Source organism: Salmo salar, chromosome ssa12, assembly GCF_905237065.1.
Source record: "Salmo salar chromosome ssa12, Ssal_v3.1, whole genome shotgun sequence".
NCBI classification, from domain to species: Eukaryota; Metazoa; Chordata; class Actinopteri; order Salmoniformes; family Salmonidae; genus Salmo; species Salmo salar.
Genome location: NC_059453.1, coordinates 36,944,513 through 36,957,922, shown reverse-complemented (window position 1 = coordinate 36,957,922; position 13,410 = coordinate 36,944,513).

Here is a 13,410-nt window from a genome sequence, read left to right as displayed (position 1 = left end):
TCCACATGCACAAAAACCTAATTTCTCTCAAATGTTGTGTAAAAATGTGTTAGATCCCTGTTAGTGAGCATTTATCCTTTGCCACGATAATCCATCCACCTGACAGGTGTGGCATATCAAGAAGATGATTAAACAGCATGATCATTATACAGGTGCACCTTCTGCTGGGGACAATAAAAGGCCAGTCTAAAATGTGCAGTTTTGTCACAGAGTGTGCAATTGGCATGCTGATTGCAGGAATGTCCACCAGAGAAATTGCCAAAGAACTGAATGTTAATTTAGAGAATTTAGCAGGACGTTCAACCGGCATCACAACTGCAGACCACGTGTATGACGTCGTGTGGGCGAGCGGTTTGCTGATGTCAACGTTGTGAACAGAGTTTCCCCCGTGGAGGAGATGGGGTTATGGTATGGGCAGGCATAAACTACGGAAAACAAACACAATTGCATTGTATCAATGTCAATTTGAATGCACAAAGATACCGTGAGGAGATCCTGAGGCCCATTGTCGTGCCATTCACCTCATATTTCAGCAAGATAATGCACAGCCCCATTTCACAAGGATCTGTACACAATTCCTGGAAGCTGAAAATGTCTTAGTTCTTCCTTGGCCTGCCTACTCAATGTCACCCATTGAGCATGTTTGGAATCCTCTGGATTATCGTATACTACATCGTGTTCCAGTTTCCGCTAATATCCAGCAACTTCACACAGCCATTGAAGAGGAGTGGGACAACATAAAACAGGCCACAATCAACAGCCTGATGTGTTGCGCTGCATGAGTGTCATGATTCCCACCGAAGGTGGCGCCCCCTCCTGTTCGGGTGGCGCTCGGCGGTCGTCGTCACCGGCCTACTAGCTGCCACTGATTCCCTTTTTGTTTTCACCCTTTCTGTTATTGTTTGCACCTGTTCTTAGTGGGGGTGATTAGCGGAGCTATATGAGCTAGCTGGCCCGCCTGCTCTTTGTGCGGGATTGTTTATCTGTTGTATGCTTGTGTACACGCTGGTTGTGTTTTTGCACTAGTGCGTTGGTTTTGCGCCGACTGTGTTTTCCCCTGTGTTTGGGGCACTTTGTTTTGTGTGCTGTTTGGGGTGGCTTGTGTTTTTCGCCATTTGGCCCATTAAAAACCACTACCCTGTATTCGCTGCTTCCTGCGTTTGATTCCTCATCCACGACTCCCGAGCATTACAGAATCCCGCACCACGACTATGGAGTCAGCAGGAGCAGCGGCCAACCCCCTTCCCTCGATGGAAGAACGCGTGCTCCACCATACATCCGTTCTCCACCGACTCGGATCCGCGATGGATCAGATGATGGAGAGGATGGGCCGATGGGAGAGGAGTGGTCTCCTCTCTCCACCTCCGGCTCCACCGACGCAGCCACTTCCACCTCCCACTGCGTCTGGCTCTGGCGCGCTTCGTCTGGCGCTCCCGAGGGAGTATGATGGAGCGGCGGCTGGGTGCCAGGGATTTCTGCTCCAGCTTGAGCTGTACCTGGCCACCGTCAGACCTGCTCCCTCGGGAGAGGAGAGCATGAGTGCCCTCGTTTCCTGCCTGACGGGCCGAGCTCTGGAGTGGGCCAATGCTGTCTGGAATGGTCTGGACTCGGCGAGGGACCACTACCCAGAGTTCACCCGCCGCTTTCGGGTCGTGTTCGACCACCCTCCAGAAGGAAGAGCGGTGGGTGAGCGGCTGTTCCACCTCAGGCAGGAGACGAGGAGCGTGCAGGACTTCGCGCTGGAGTTCAGGACCTTGGCTGCTGGGGCGGGGTGGAACGACAGGGCCCTCATAGACCATTACCGGTGTAGTCTCCGGGCGGACGACCGCAGCGAGCTAGCCTGTCGGGACACCGCTCTGTCTCTTGATGAGCTCATTGCTATGTCTATCCGACTGGACAATCTGGTTGGCTGCCCGCGGGCGTTCGGAAAGGGTCTTGTCCGTTCCACCTCCGTGCACCCCCGCCCCTACTCCTATGGAGTTAGGGGGGGGGGGCTGTGCCAAGGGGCACCGGAGGAGGTGCCTCCTCCTGCACCAGCTGTGGTCGGAGAGGACACACGGCCGACCGGTGCTGGAGGAGTCAGTCTGGGAGTCGAGAGGGCAGGCAGAACACTTCTCGGTCACCCCAGGTGAGTCAGCACCAAATTCAACCAGAACCCCCTGTTGGTCACGTGTTCTTATTAATTTTGTTTTCTGATTTTTTTTTTCTTCTTCTCCCTCTTCTCAGCATAGGGCGCTAGTCGATTCAGGCGCAGCTGGGAACTTTATGGATCACGGACTCGCCATTAAGCTGGGCATTCCGCGAGTGCCGATAAATTCCCCCTTCCCCGTGCACTCCTTAGATAGCCGGCCATTAGGGTCAGGGCTAGTCAGGGAGTCTACAGTTCCACCGGACATGGTAAACGCAGGGGAATCATAAGGAACGGATTAATTTCTTTCTTATCGATTCGCCTGCGTTTCCGGTGGTGCTGGGGGACCCCTGGCTGGCTGATCACAATCCCCGGATTTCGGGGAAACAGGGGGTTCTCCAGGGGTGGTCAGAGGAGTGTTCAGGGAGGTGTCTAGGAGTTTCCATAGGTGCCACGTCGGTGGAGAGTCCAGACCAGGTGTCCACCGTGCGCATTCCCCCTGAATACGCCGATTTGGTGATCGCTTTTTGTAAAAAGAGGGCGACCAAATTACCACCTCATCGACAGGGGGATTGTGCGATAGATCTCCAGGTTAATGCTGCGCTTCCCAAGAGTCACATGTACCCCTTGTCACAGGAGGAGACGTTGGCTATGGAGACATATGTCACGGAATCTCTAGGACAGGGGTACATTCGGCCCTCCATCTCACCCGCCTCCTCGAGGTCTGCGTCCGTGCATCGATTACAGAGGTCTAAATGCTATCACGGTGGGGTTTAGTTACCCGCTACCTCTCATCGCTACGGCGGTGGAATCATTTTACGGAGCAAAATTCTTCACAAAACTGGATCTCAGGAGCGCATATAACCTGGTGCATATTAAGGATGGAGACGAGTGGAAAACCGCATTTAGTACCACATCGGGCCATTATGACTACCTCGTCATGCCGTATGGGTTGAAGAATGCTCCAGCCGTCTTTCAATCCTTTGTAGATGAGATTCTCAGGGACCTGCATGGGCAGGGCGTGATTGTCTATATCGATGATATTCTGATATATTCCACCACCCGCGCCGCGCATGTGTCCCTGGTACGCAAGGTGCTTGGGAGACTGCTGGAGCATGACCTATACGTTAAGGCTGAGAAATGTGTGTTTTCCAAACGAGACGTTTCCTTCCTGGGTTATCGCATTTCCACCACAGGGGTGGTGATGGAGTGTGACCGCGTTAAGGCCATGCGTAATTGGCCGACTCCAACCACGGTGAAGGAGGTGCAGCGGTTCTTAGGGTTTGCCCATTACTACCGGAGGTTTATCTGGGGTTTTGGCCAGGTAGCGGCTCCCATTACCTCACTGCTGAAGGGGGGGCCGGTGCATTTGCGGTGGTCGACGGAGGCGGACGGAGCCTTCAAGAGGTTGAAGGTGCTGTTCACCGAAGCACCCGTGTTGGCGCACCAGGACCCGTCTCTAGCATTCATAGTGGAGGTGGACGCATCCGAGGCTGGGGTGGGTGCCGTGCTATCACAGCGCTTGAGTACGCCACTGAAACTCCGCCCCTGCGCTTTCTTTTCGAAGAAGCTCAGTTCGGCGGAGCGTAACTATGATGTGGGGGACAGGGAGTTGCTAGCGGTGGTAAAAGCCTTGAGGGTGTGGCAACACTGGCTTGAGGGGGCTAAGCACCCCTGTCTCATCTGGACTGACCATCGAAATCTGGAGTATATCCGGGCAGCTAGGAGACTGAATCCACGTCAGGCAAGGTGGGCCATGTTCTTCGCCCGGTTTAGGTTCACGATTTCCTATAGACCTGGCTCCCTGAACACGAGGGCCGAAGCGCTGTCCCGTCTTTATGACACTGAGGACCGGCCCATCGATCCGACTCCCATCATTCCAGCGTCTAGGCTGGTGGCACCGGTGGTATGGGAGGTGGACTCGGACATTGAGCGGGCGTTAGTATTGGAACTGCGCCTTCACAGTGTCCCGTGGGTCGCATGTTCGTGCCGCTCGGTGTTCGTGATCAATTGATTCGGTGGGCGCACACTCTACCCTCTTTGGGTCATCCTGGTGTGGCGAGGACAGTGCGGAGTCTCAGGGGGAAGTACTGGTGGCCCACCTTGGCTAGGGACGTGAGGTTCTATGTCTCTTCCTGTTCGGTGTGCGCCCAGAGTAAGGCTCCTAGGCATCTCCCGAGAGGGAAGTTACAGCCCCTCCGCGTTCCACAACGGCCATGGTCGCACCTGTCTGTAGACTTCCTGACAGATCTTCCCCCGTCTCAGGGGAGCACTACGATCCTGGTGGTTATGGATCGGTTTTCAAAGTCCTGCCGTCTCCTCCCGTTGCCCGGTCTCCCTACGGCCCTGCAGACTGTGGAGGCCCTATTTACCCACGTCTTCCGGCACTACGGGGTGCCCGAGGACATCGTTTCAGGACATTGTCTCTGATCGAGGTTCCCAGTTCACATCCAGGGTCTGGAAGGCGTTTATGGAGCGGCTGGGGGTCTCGGGTCAGTTTGACATCCGGTTATCACCCCGAGAGTAATGGGCAAGCGGAGAGGGTAAACCAGGAGGTGGGCAGGTTTCTGAGGTCGTATTGCCAGGACCGGCCAGGGGAGTGGGCGAGGTACATTCCTTGGGCGGAGTTAGCCCAGAACTCACTTCGTCACTCCTCTACTAACATGTCACCCTTTCAGTGTGTTTTGGGTTACCAGCCGGTCCTGGCACCATGGCACCAGAGCCAGACCAAGGCTCCTGCGGTGGAGGAATAGGTACAGCGCTCCAAGGAGTCCTGGAGAGCCGTCCAGGAATCCCGGAAGGAGGCCAGTGGACGGCAGAAGAGGAGTGCTGACCGCCACCGCAGTGAGGCACCCGTGTTCGTACCGGGGGACAGGGTCTGGCTCTCGACCCGGAACCTGCCCCTCCGCGTGCCCTGCCGGAAGCTGGGGCCGCAGTGTGTGGAGCCCTTCAAAGTCCTGAGGAGGATAAACGAGGTGTGTTATCGGTTACAACTCCCTTCCTATTACCGTATAAACCCCTCGTTTCATGTGTCTCTCCTCAGGCCGGTGGTAGCTGGTCCCCTACAGGAAGATGTGCCGGAGGTCCCTCCGCCCCCTCTGGACATCGGGGGTCCCCGGCGTACAGCATACGGGCCATTCTGGACTTGAGACACCGGGTGAGGGGCCTGCAGTATCTCGTAGACTGGGAGGGGTACGGTCCGGAGGAGAGGTGTTGGGTGCTGGCGGAGGACGTCTTGGACCCATCTATGTTGAAGGATTTCCATCGCCTCCGTCCGGATCGCCCTGCGCCTTGCCCTCCGGGTCGTCCTCGAGGCCGGTGTCGGCACGCTGCAGGAGCCGCGCGTCGGGGAGGTACTGTCACGATTCCCACCGAAGGTGGCGCCTCCTCCTGCTCGGGTGGTGCTCGGCGGTCGTTGTCACCAGACTACTAGCTGCCACTGATTCCCTTTTTGTTTTCCCCCTTTCTGTTATTGTCTGCACCTGTTATTAGTGGGGGTGATTAGCGGGGCTATATGAGCTAGCTGGCCCGCCTGCGCTTTGTGCGGGTTTGATTCCTCACCCACGACGCCCGAGCATTACAATGAGGCAAATGGTGGTAACACTATATACAGACTGGTTTTCTGATCCACGCCACAACTATTTAAAAACAAACGAATCTGTGACCAACAGATGCATATCACCACATTCTTATCGGCAGACTCAACAGCCTTGGTTTCTCAAATGACTGCCTCGCCTGGTTCACCAACTACTTCTCAGACAGAGTTCAGTGTGTCAAATCGGAGTTCCTGTTGTCTGGACCTCTGTCAGTCTCTATGGGTGGGCCACAGGGTTCAATTCTCGGGCCGACTCTTTTCTCTGTATACATCAGTGATGTCGCTCTTGCTGCTGGTGATTCTCTGATCCACCTCTACGCAGACGACACCATTCTGTATACTTCTGGCCCTTCTTTGGACACTGTGTTAACTAACCTCCAGATGAGCTTCAATGCCATACAACTCTCCTTCCGTGGCCTCCAACTGTAAGTAAAACTAAATGCATGCTCTTCAACCGATCGCTGCCCGCACCTGCCTGCCCGTCCAGCATCATTACTCTGGACGTTTCTGACTTAGAATATGTGGACAACTACAAATATCTAGGTGTTTCTTCAACTCTCCTTCCAGACTCACATTAAGCATCTCCAATCCAAAATTAAATCTAGAATCGGCTTCCTGTTTTGCAACCAAGCATCCTTCACTCATGCTGCCAAACATACCCTCGTAAAACTGACTATCCTACTGTTACAATAATTTGTATGTGTTAGAATAATGACTAAATTGTTCCACTCTGTCATTATAAGATAGGGTGAAATGTTTGAGAATCATGGGAAGATAAAACCAGGATGTGGTTAGGATTGTAATACTTTGATGTTATATCCTTTAGTAGGGATGTAAACAGAGTGAAGTTGTAGAGTAGGTAATAGAAAATCATTAGAGGGTTTCAAACCAAGAAGGTCCCAACGGGGGAGGGGAGGTGAAAACCTTGAAGAATGTGACTTTTTTGTCCTTTGTGGTTAGTGGAAAAATACTGGTTGTTTGAGAAGGGAGTGGCCTAAAGATAGGAATGTATGTGTGTATTATAAAAGGACTGAGTCCTATTTTTTTACTTTAGAGCTCATGAATAAAGATCGTTGAACCTTTTTTATAAAATCTAAGACTTTGCCCAATTATTAGTGATCCCAGGGTCTTACAAACCTAGGGGAATTGGTTAAAGATTAACTGCATGATAGGAATTGAAAATTCCCTTAACACCTACCGATCCTTGACTTCGGCGATGTCATTTACAAAATAGCCTCCAACACTCTACTCAGCAAATTGGATGGAGTCTATCACAGTGCCATCCGTTTTGTCACCAAAGCCCCATATACTACCCACCACTGCGACCTATATACTCTCGTTGGCTGGCCCTCTCTTCATATTCGTCGCCAAACCCACTGGCTCCAGGTCATCTATAAGTCTTTGCTAGGTAAAGCCTGCCTTATCTCAGCTCACTGGTCACCATAGCAGCACCCACCTGCAGCACGCGCTCCAGCAGGTATATTTCACTGGTCACCCCCAAAGCCAATTCCTCCTTAGGCTGCCTTTCCTTCCAGTTCTCTGCTGTCAATGACTGGAACGAATTGCAAAAATCACTGAAGCTGGAGACTCATATCTCCCTCTCTAACTTTAAGCACCAGCTGTCAGAGTAGCTCACAGATCATTGCACCTGTACATGGCCTATCTGTAAAAAGCCCATCCAACTACCTCATCCCCATACTGTTATTTATTTTTTGCTCCTTTGCACCCCAGTATCTCTACTTGCACATTCATCTTCTGCACATCTATCACTCCAGTGTTTAATTGCTAAATAGTAATTATTTCGCCACTATGGCCTATTTATTGCCTTACCTCCCTTATCTTACCTCATTTGCACACACTGTATATATACTTTTCTATTGTGTTATTGACTGTATGTTTGTTTATTCCATGTGTAACTCTGTGTTGTTGTTTGTGTCGCACTGCTTTGCTTTATCTTGGCCAGGTCGCAGTTGTAAATGAGAACTTGTTCTCAACTAGCTTACCTGGTTAAATAAAGATGAAAAATAAAAAATAAAACAATACATTTCAACTAACTATGTACTAACCCTAGCCCTAACCTTAACCTTAACCCTAACCTTAACCCTAACCTTAACCCTTACCCTAACTGTTAAGAAGGCCAGATCTGATTTAGCAGTTTCAGTCTGCCTTTTCTAGGAATTTGTTGTATTTGCCTAACACCCCTTATTTTCACCATAGTGGTAACTACAAGTCATCCCCACTTTCTCAGCCAGTCACGGTTTAGCTATTTCTGGATCTCACTGCCCCTCCCCCTTTCAAGTCGGAGTGAGTGAGATCACCTAGTGAGAATTGGCCCTTAGTATTTTTCATGATCCCTAGCCTCCTATCCCAGTAGGCCCATAACTTCTGATAGTCCTAACGTCCCCTAGCTGTAAACCCAGTGAGGCCCCAAGTCACTAGCTCTGGGCACTCTCTCCTGGACCAGGGATCCAGCTCTCTGGGTCTTTTTCTTTCTCTCTTTCAGGTGTGCAGCTGTCTCCTGTCCTGAGATTTGTGCTCGTTGATGCTGTGGAGATCCAGCAACCTCAGCTTCTGTCCCGGGGACCTCGCCTGTCGCTGACAGGGAGAACTCAGTTTTCAGTCCAGAGACCCTCGTCGAGTATTGCTGCTGTGGCCCTGCGGTGTCCAGACCTTAGACCTTTGTTGAGACTGGCTGCAAACCTCCACTGTTTGCCGTGAAGAGACCTTTGTTGAGACCCACAGCTGAACCTCTTTCATTTGCTATCCTGATGTCTTCATTGAGTCCTGATGCTGCGGCCCGACATCCTGATCCGGAGCCCTCACCTGATCCCATTGCCTGGGTCCAGCCTGTCTGGTGGCCACCGCCCATTGCTGCTTCATGGGTCCAGCCACCAAAGTATCCAGTCCCAGGGTCCTTGTTGAGCTCTGCTGCTGCAGCTTTGTGTTCTCCAGTCCTGAGATCCTCCTCGAGCTCTGCCGCTGTGGCCCTGCAGTCTTCAGTACCAGTGTCCTCCACTGACACTGTGTCGGGGGTCAAGATAACTCTTGCTCCTTTTCTAAGGGCCTCATCTGCCCTCACTGCCGAGGTTCTCCTGTTGCCCGTTTCTGGGCAGAGGGGGTCCTGCCATCAGATCTACCACTGAATACTGTTAGCCCCCTCATTCAGAATGCACAGCCTGCACTGGTCTCGGCTTCATCACACAGCCAGGTTTGGTGACCTCAGGCACCTTTTCTATTGGGGTGGCCAGATACACCAAAGATCAAATCCTGTTTGGCCAGATGCCTATGCCCAACGTTTCTGACTGGGTTGCCAGACACACTCAAGGACTTTCCCTGGTCTGGCTCCTTCAAAGTTCTGCCTCCCTGTCCTGGTAGATGAACACACAGTAGCGGCCTTATGTCATGTCATTCTCTTTAAGTTAAAGCCTTTGGTTAGAGTTCACATTTACACAGTAAATGTGAAGGTGGCTGATAAAAAGGCCAGATCTGATCAAATCAAATTTTATTGGTCACATACACATGGTTAGCAGATGTTATTGCGAGTGTAGCGAAATGCTTGTGCTTCTAGTTCCGACAGTGCAGCAATATCTAACAAGTAATATCTAACAATTCCACAACAAAAGCTAATACACACACATCTAAGTAAAGGAATGGAATAAGAATGTACAAATATATGGATGAGCAATGTCAGAGCGGCATAGGCTAAGATGCAATAGATAGTATTGAATACAGTATATACAGTGGGGGGAATAAGTATTTGATCCCCTGCTGATTTTGTACGTTTGCCTACTTACAAAGAAATTATTATTATTTTAATTTTTTTGTCATTTAGCAGACGCTCTTATCCAGAGCGACTTACAGTAGTGAATGCATACATTTCATTTCATGCATTTTTTTTTGTATTGGCCCCCCGTATAATTTTAATGGTAGGTTTATTTGAACAGTGAGAGACAGAATAACAACAAAAAAATCCAGAAAAACGCATGTCAAAAATGTTATAAAATTATTAGCATTTTAATGAGGGAAATAAGTATTTGACCCCCTCTCAATCAGAAAGATTTCTGGCTCCCAGGTGTCTTTTATACAGGTAACGAGCTGAGATTAGGAGCACACTCTTAAAGGGAGTGCTCCTAACCGCAGCTTGTTACCTGTAAAAAAGACACCTGTCCACAGAAGCAATCAATCAATCAGATTCCAAACTCTCCACCATGGCCAAGACCAAAGAGCTCTCCAAGGATGTCAGGGACAAGATTGTAGACCTACACAAGGCTGGAATGGGCTACAAGACCATTGCCAAGCAGCTTGGTGACAAGGTGACAACATTTGGTGCGATTATTGGCAAATGGAAGAAACACAAAAGAACTGTCAATATCCCTCGGCCTGGGGCTCCATGCAAGATCTCACCTCGTGGGGTTGCAATGATCATGAGAACGGTGAGGAATCAGCCCAGAACTACACGGGAGGATCTTGTCAATGATCTCAAGGCAGCTGGGACCATACTCACCAAGAAAACAATTGGTAACACACTACGCCGTGAAGGACTGAAATCCTGCAGTGCCGCAAGGTCCCCCTGCTCAAGAATACATATACATGCCCGTCTAAAGTTTGCCAATGAACATCTGAATGATTCAGAAGACAACTGGTGAAAGTGTTGTGGTCAGATGAGACCAAAATGGAGCTCTTTGGCATCAACTCAACTCGCTGTGTTTGGAGGAGGAGGAATGCTGCCTATGACCCCAAGAACACCATCTCCACCGTCAAACATGGAGGTGGAAACATTATGCTTTGGGGGTGTTTTTCTGCTAAGGGGACAGGACAACTTCACTGCATCATTTGATGGGGCTATGTACTGTCAAATCTTGGGTGAGAACCTCCTTCCCTCAGCCAGGGCATTGAAAATGGGTCATGGATGGGTATTCCAGCATGACAATGACCCAAAACACACAGCCAAGGCAACAAAGGAGTGGCTCAAGAAGAAGCACATTAAGGTCCTGGAGTGGCCTAGCCAGTCTCCAGACCTTAATCCCATAGAAAATCTGTGGAGGGAGCTGAAGGTTCGAGTTGCCAAACGTCAGCCTCAAAACCTTAATGACTTGGAGAAGATCTGCAAGAGGAGTGCCACCTAGTTGGCCACCAGGTGTGCAAACTGGTTATCTTCCGAATAAACTCTTAAAATACTTTGTAATATTTTACATAGATAGCAGTCAATATTAACCCTTATCTTATTTTCAGTCTCATAATGAAAGTTGTAAATTCTTGGCTATCTTCACGAACCCTGGCTAACAAGTTGAATCAGCAATACAAAATTGGGTTTAATTATTTATTTACTAAATACCTAAACTAATCACACAGAATTACAAATACACCGAATACAAATGATGTCATACATGATGGCTGGTTGCACAAAGGAAAGGGGGTTGGGCTTGAATGAAAGAGCGGGAAGACTTAGGAACAAAGAAACAGCAGCTATGCTATCGTAAATACATTATCTTATGCATTCTAAATTACTGCCCATTTGGAAAAGGAAAATGCAATAAATATTTACTCTGAGCTGCGCTTCGGTAGATTGGTCGTAGATGCTGGCCGGGTTGGCCAACAGATCTTCCTGTCCTCGGAAGAATGTCTCTGGTGGTAAATTGGATACGTGGTGGTATCTTTGTCTGTCTGTTAGACTGCATCCGTCGTCCGTCCTTTCCTAGCCCCCGTCTACAGCGGCCGCTGCTAACTCAACGGCTAGGAAGTATCACTTCTGTAGTGAATAAGCTCAAATTTCATACCATTCGCCACCAAAGCTCACGCCGAGGTTGGCTTAGTTCTGTACTTGACATGTGTGTCCTTCTAACGTAGAGGCTGCAGACCTCACGTACTGGAACCTGTGGTTATCTTTTCGTCAAAGGCTTATATAGTGGAGAGGGGGAAGGATGTGTTTCATCGTTTATAACCCCTGTCTCTTCACAGGGGTGGGCCACTGATCAAGCAGGGCACTTTCCTTATGAAAACCCAATTCTCTCATTTGGAAGCTAAAATTACATTTAATCTCCTAACAAACAATTTCAATATCAAACATTTCAATTGCATAACAATTCCATGTGACTCTGATAACTAGAGGGTGTATACTTTCCCAGGTACAGTTTATGTCGTCCTGTCATCAGTCATAATGTCTCAGATGACAACCGAACTGACATCCATACTCATTACGTTCCAAAGCATATTTCCAACTGGTTTTATTACCAAAATATGGTTCCTTTCCCCATTTGTTTGATGTTCCCAGACTCTCTATATTTAACAGGACAGCAGTCCTTCAGTAGGGTCAGAAAGAGAGGGGAAGGGAGAAAGGTATTTATGGGGGGGTCATAAACCTTACCCACAGGCCAACGTCATGACACTAGGCATCGAGTGACGATGAGAGAGGTAATGTCTCTAGAGATGAAAACTCTCTTGGTAGATAGTGTGGTCTACAGCTTATCATGAGATAGTCTACCTCAGGTGAGCAAAACCTTGAGACTTCCTTAAATTTTGTGCACCAGCTGTTGTTGACAAATATACATATCACCTTGTCTTACCAGAGGCCGCTGTTCTATCCTGCCGAAAAAGCTTAAAACACGCCAGCTGTATGTTAATCATGTCGTCGTTCAGCCACGACTTGGTGAAACATAAGATATTACAGTTTTTAATGTCCCGTTGGTAGGATATACGTGCTCGTAGTTTGTCTATTTTATTATCGATTAATTGTTCGTTGGCTAATAGGACCGATGGTAAAGGTAGATTACCCTCTCGGTGATGGATCCTTACAAGGCACCCGGACCGTCGTCTACGATATCTCCATCTTTTCCTCCTGAGAATGACGGGGATGAGGGCCCTGTCGGGTGTGTGAAGTAAATCCTTCCCGTCCGACTCGTTGAATAAAAATTGCCCCAGTACAGGGTGACTAATCGCTGCCCTGATATCAAGAAGCTATTTTCGGTCATAAGACACGGTGGCAGAAATATTATGTACAAAATAAGTTACAAATAAGGGGAAAAAACATACACAATAGCACAATTGTTTACAGGATCGTAAAACGACAGCCATCTCTTTCGGCACCATTATTCAACACTCAAGTAAAAGGGAAAGTAACCCAGTAAAATCCTACTTGAGTAAATGTTTAAAAGTATCAAAGAGGTTCAAAGTATTTGATTTTAAATATACTTAAAAAAGTAAATGTAATTGCTAAAATATACTTATGCACCAAAAGTAAAAGTATAAATCATTTCAAATTCCTTATATTAAGCAAACCAGACAGCACCATTTTCTTGTTTTTTTTTAATTATGTATAGCCAGGGGCATGCTCCAACACTCAGACATCGTTTACAAATGAATCATGTGTTTAGTGAGTCTGACAGATCAGAGGCAGTAGGGATGACCAGGGATGTTTTTCATAAGTATGTGAATTAGACCATTTTCCTATCCTGCTAAGCATTCAAAATGTAACGAGTACTTTTGGGTGTCAGGAAAAATGTATGGAGTAAAAAGTATATCATTTTCTTTAGGTATATAGTGAAGTAAAAGTTGTCAAAAATATAAGTAGTTATGTACAGATATCCCCCAAAACTCCTTAAGTAGTACTTTCAAGTATATTTTATGAATTACTTTACACCAAAGCACTTACAGTTTGATGCATACATTCGATAAATCAATCCAGCGTACT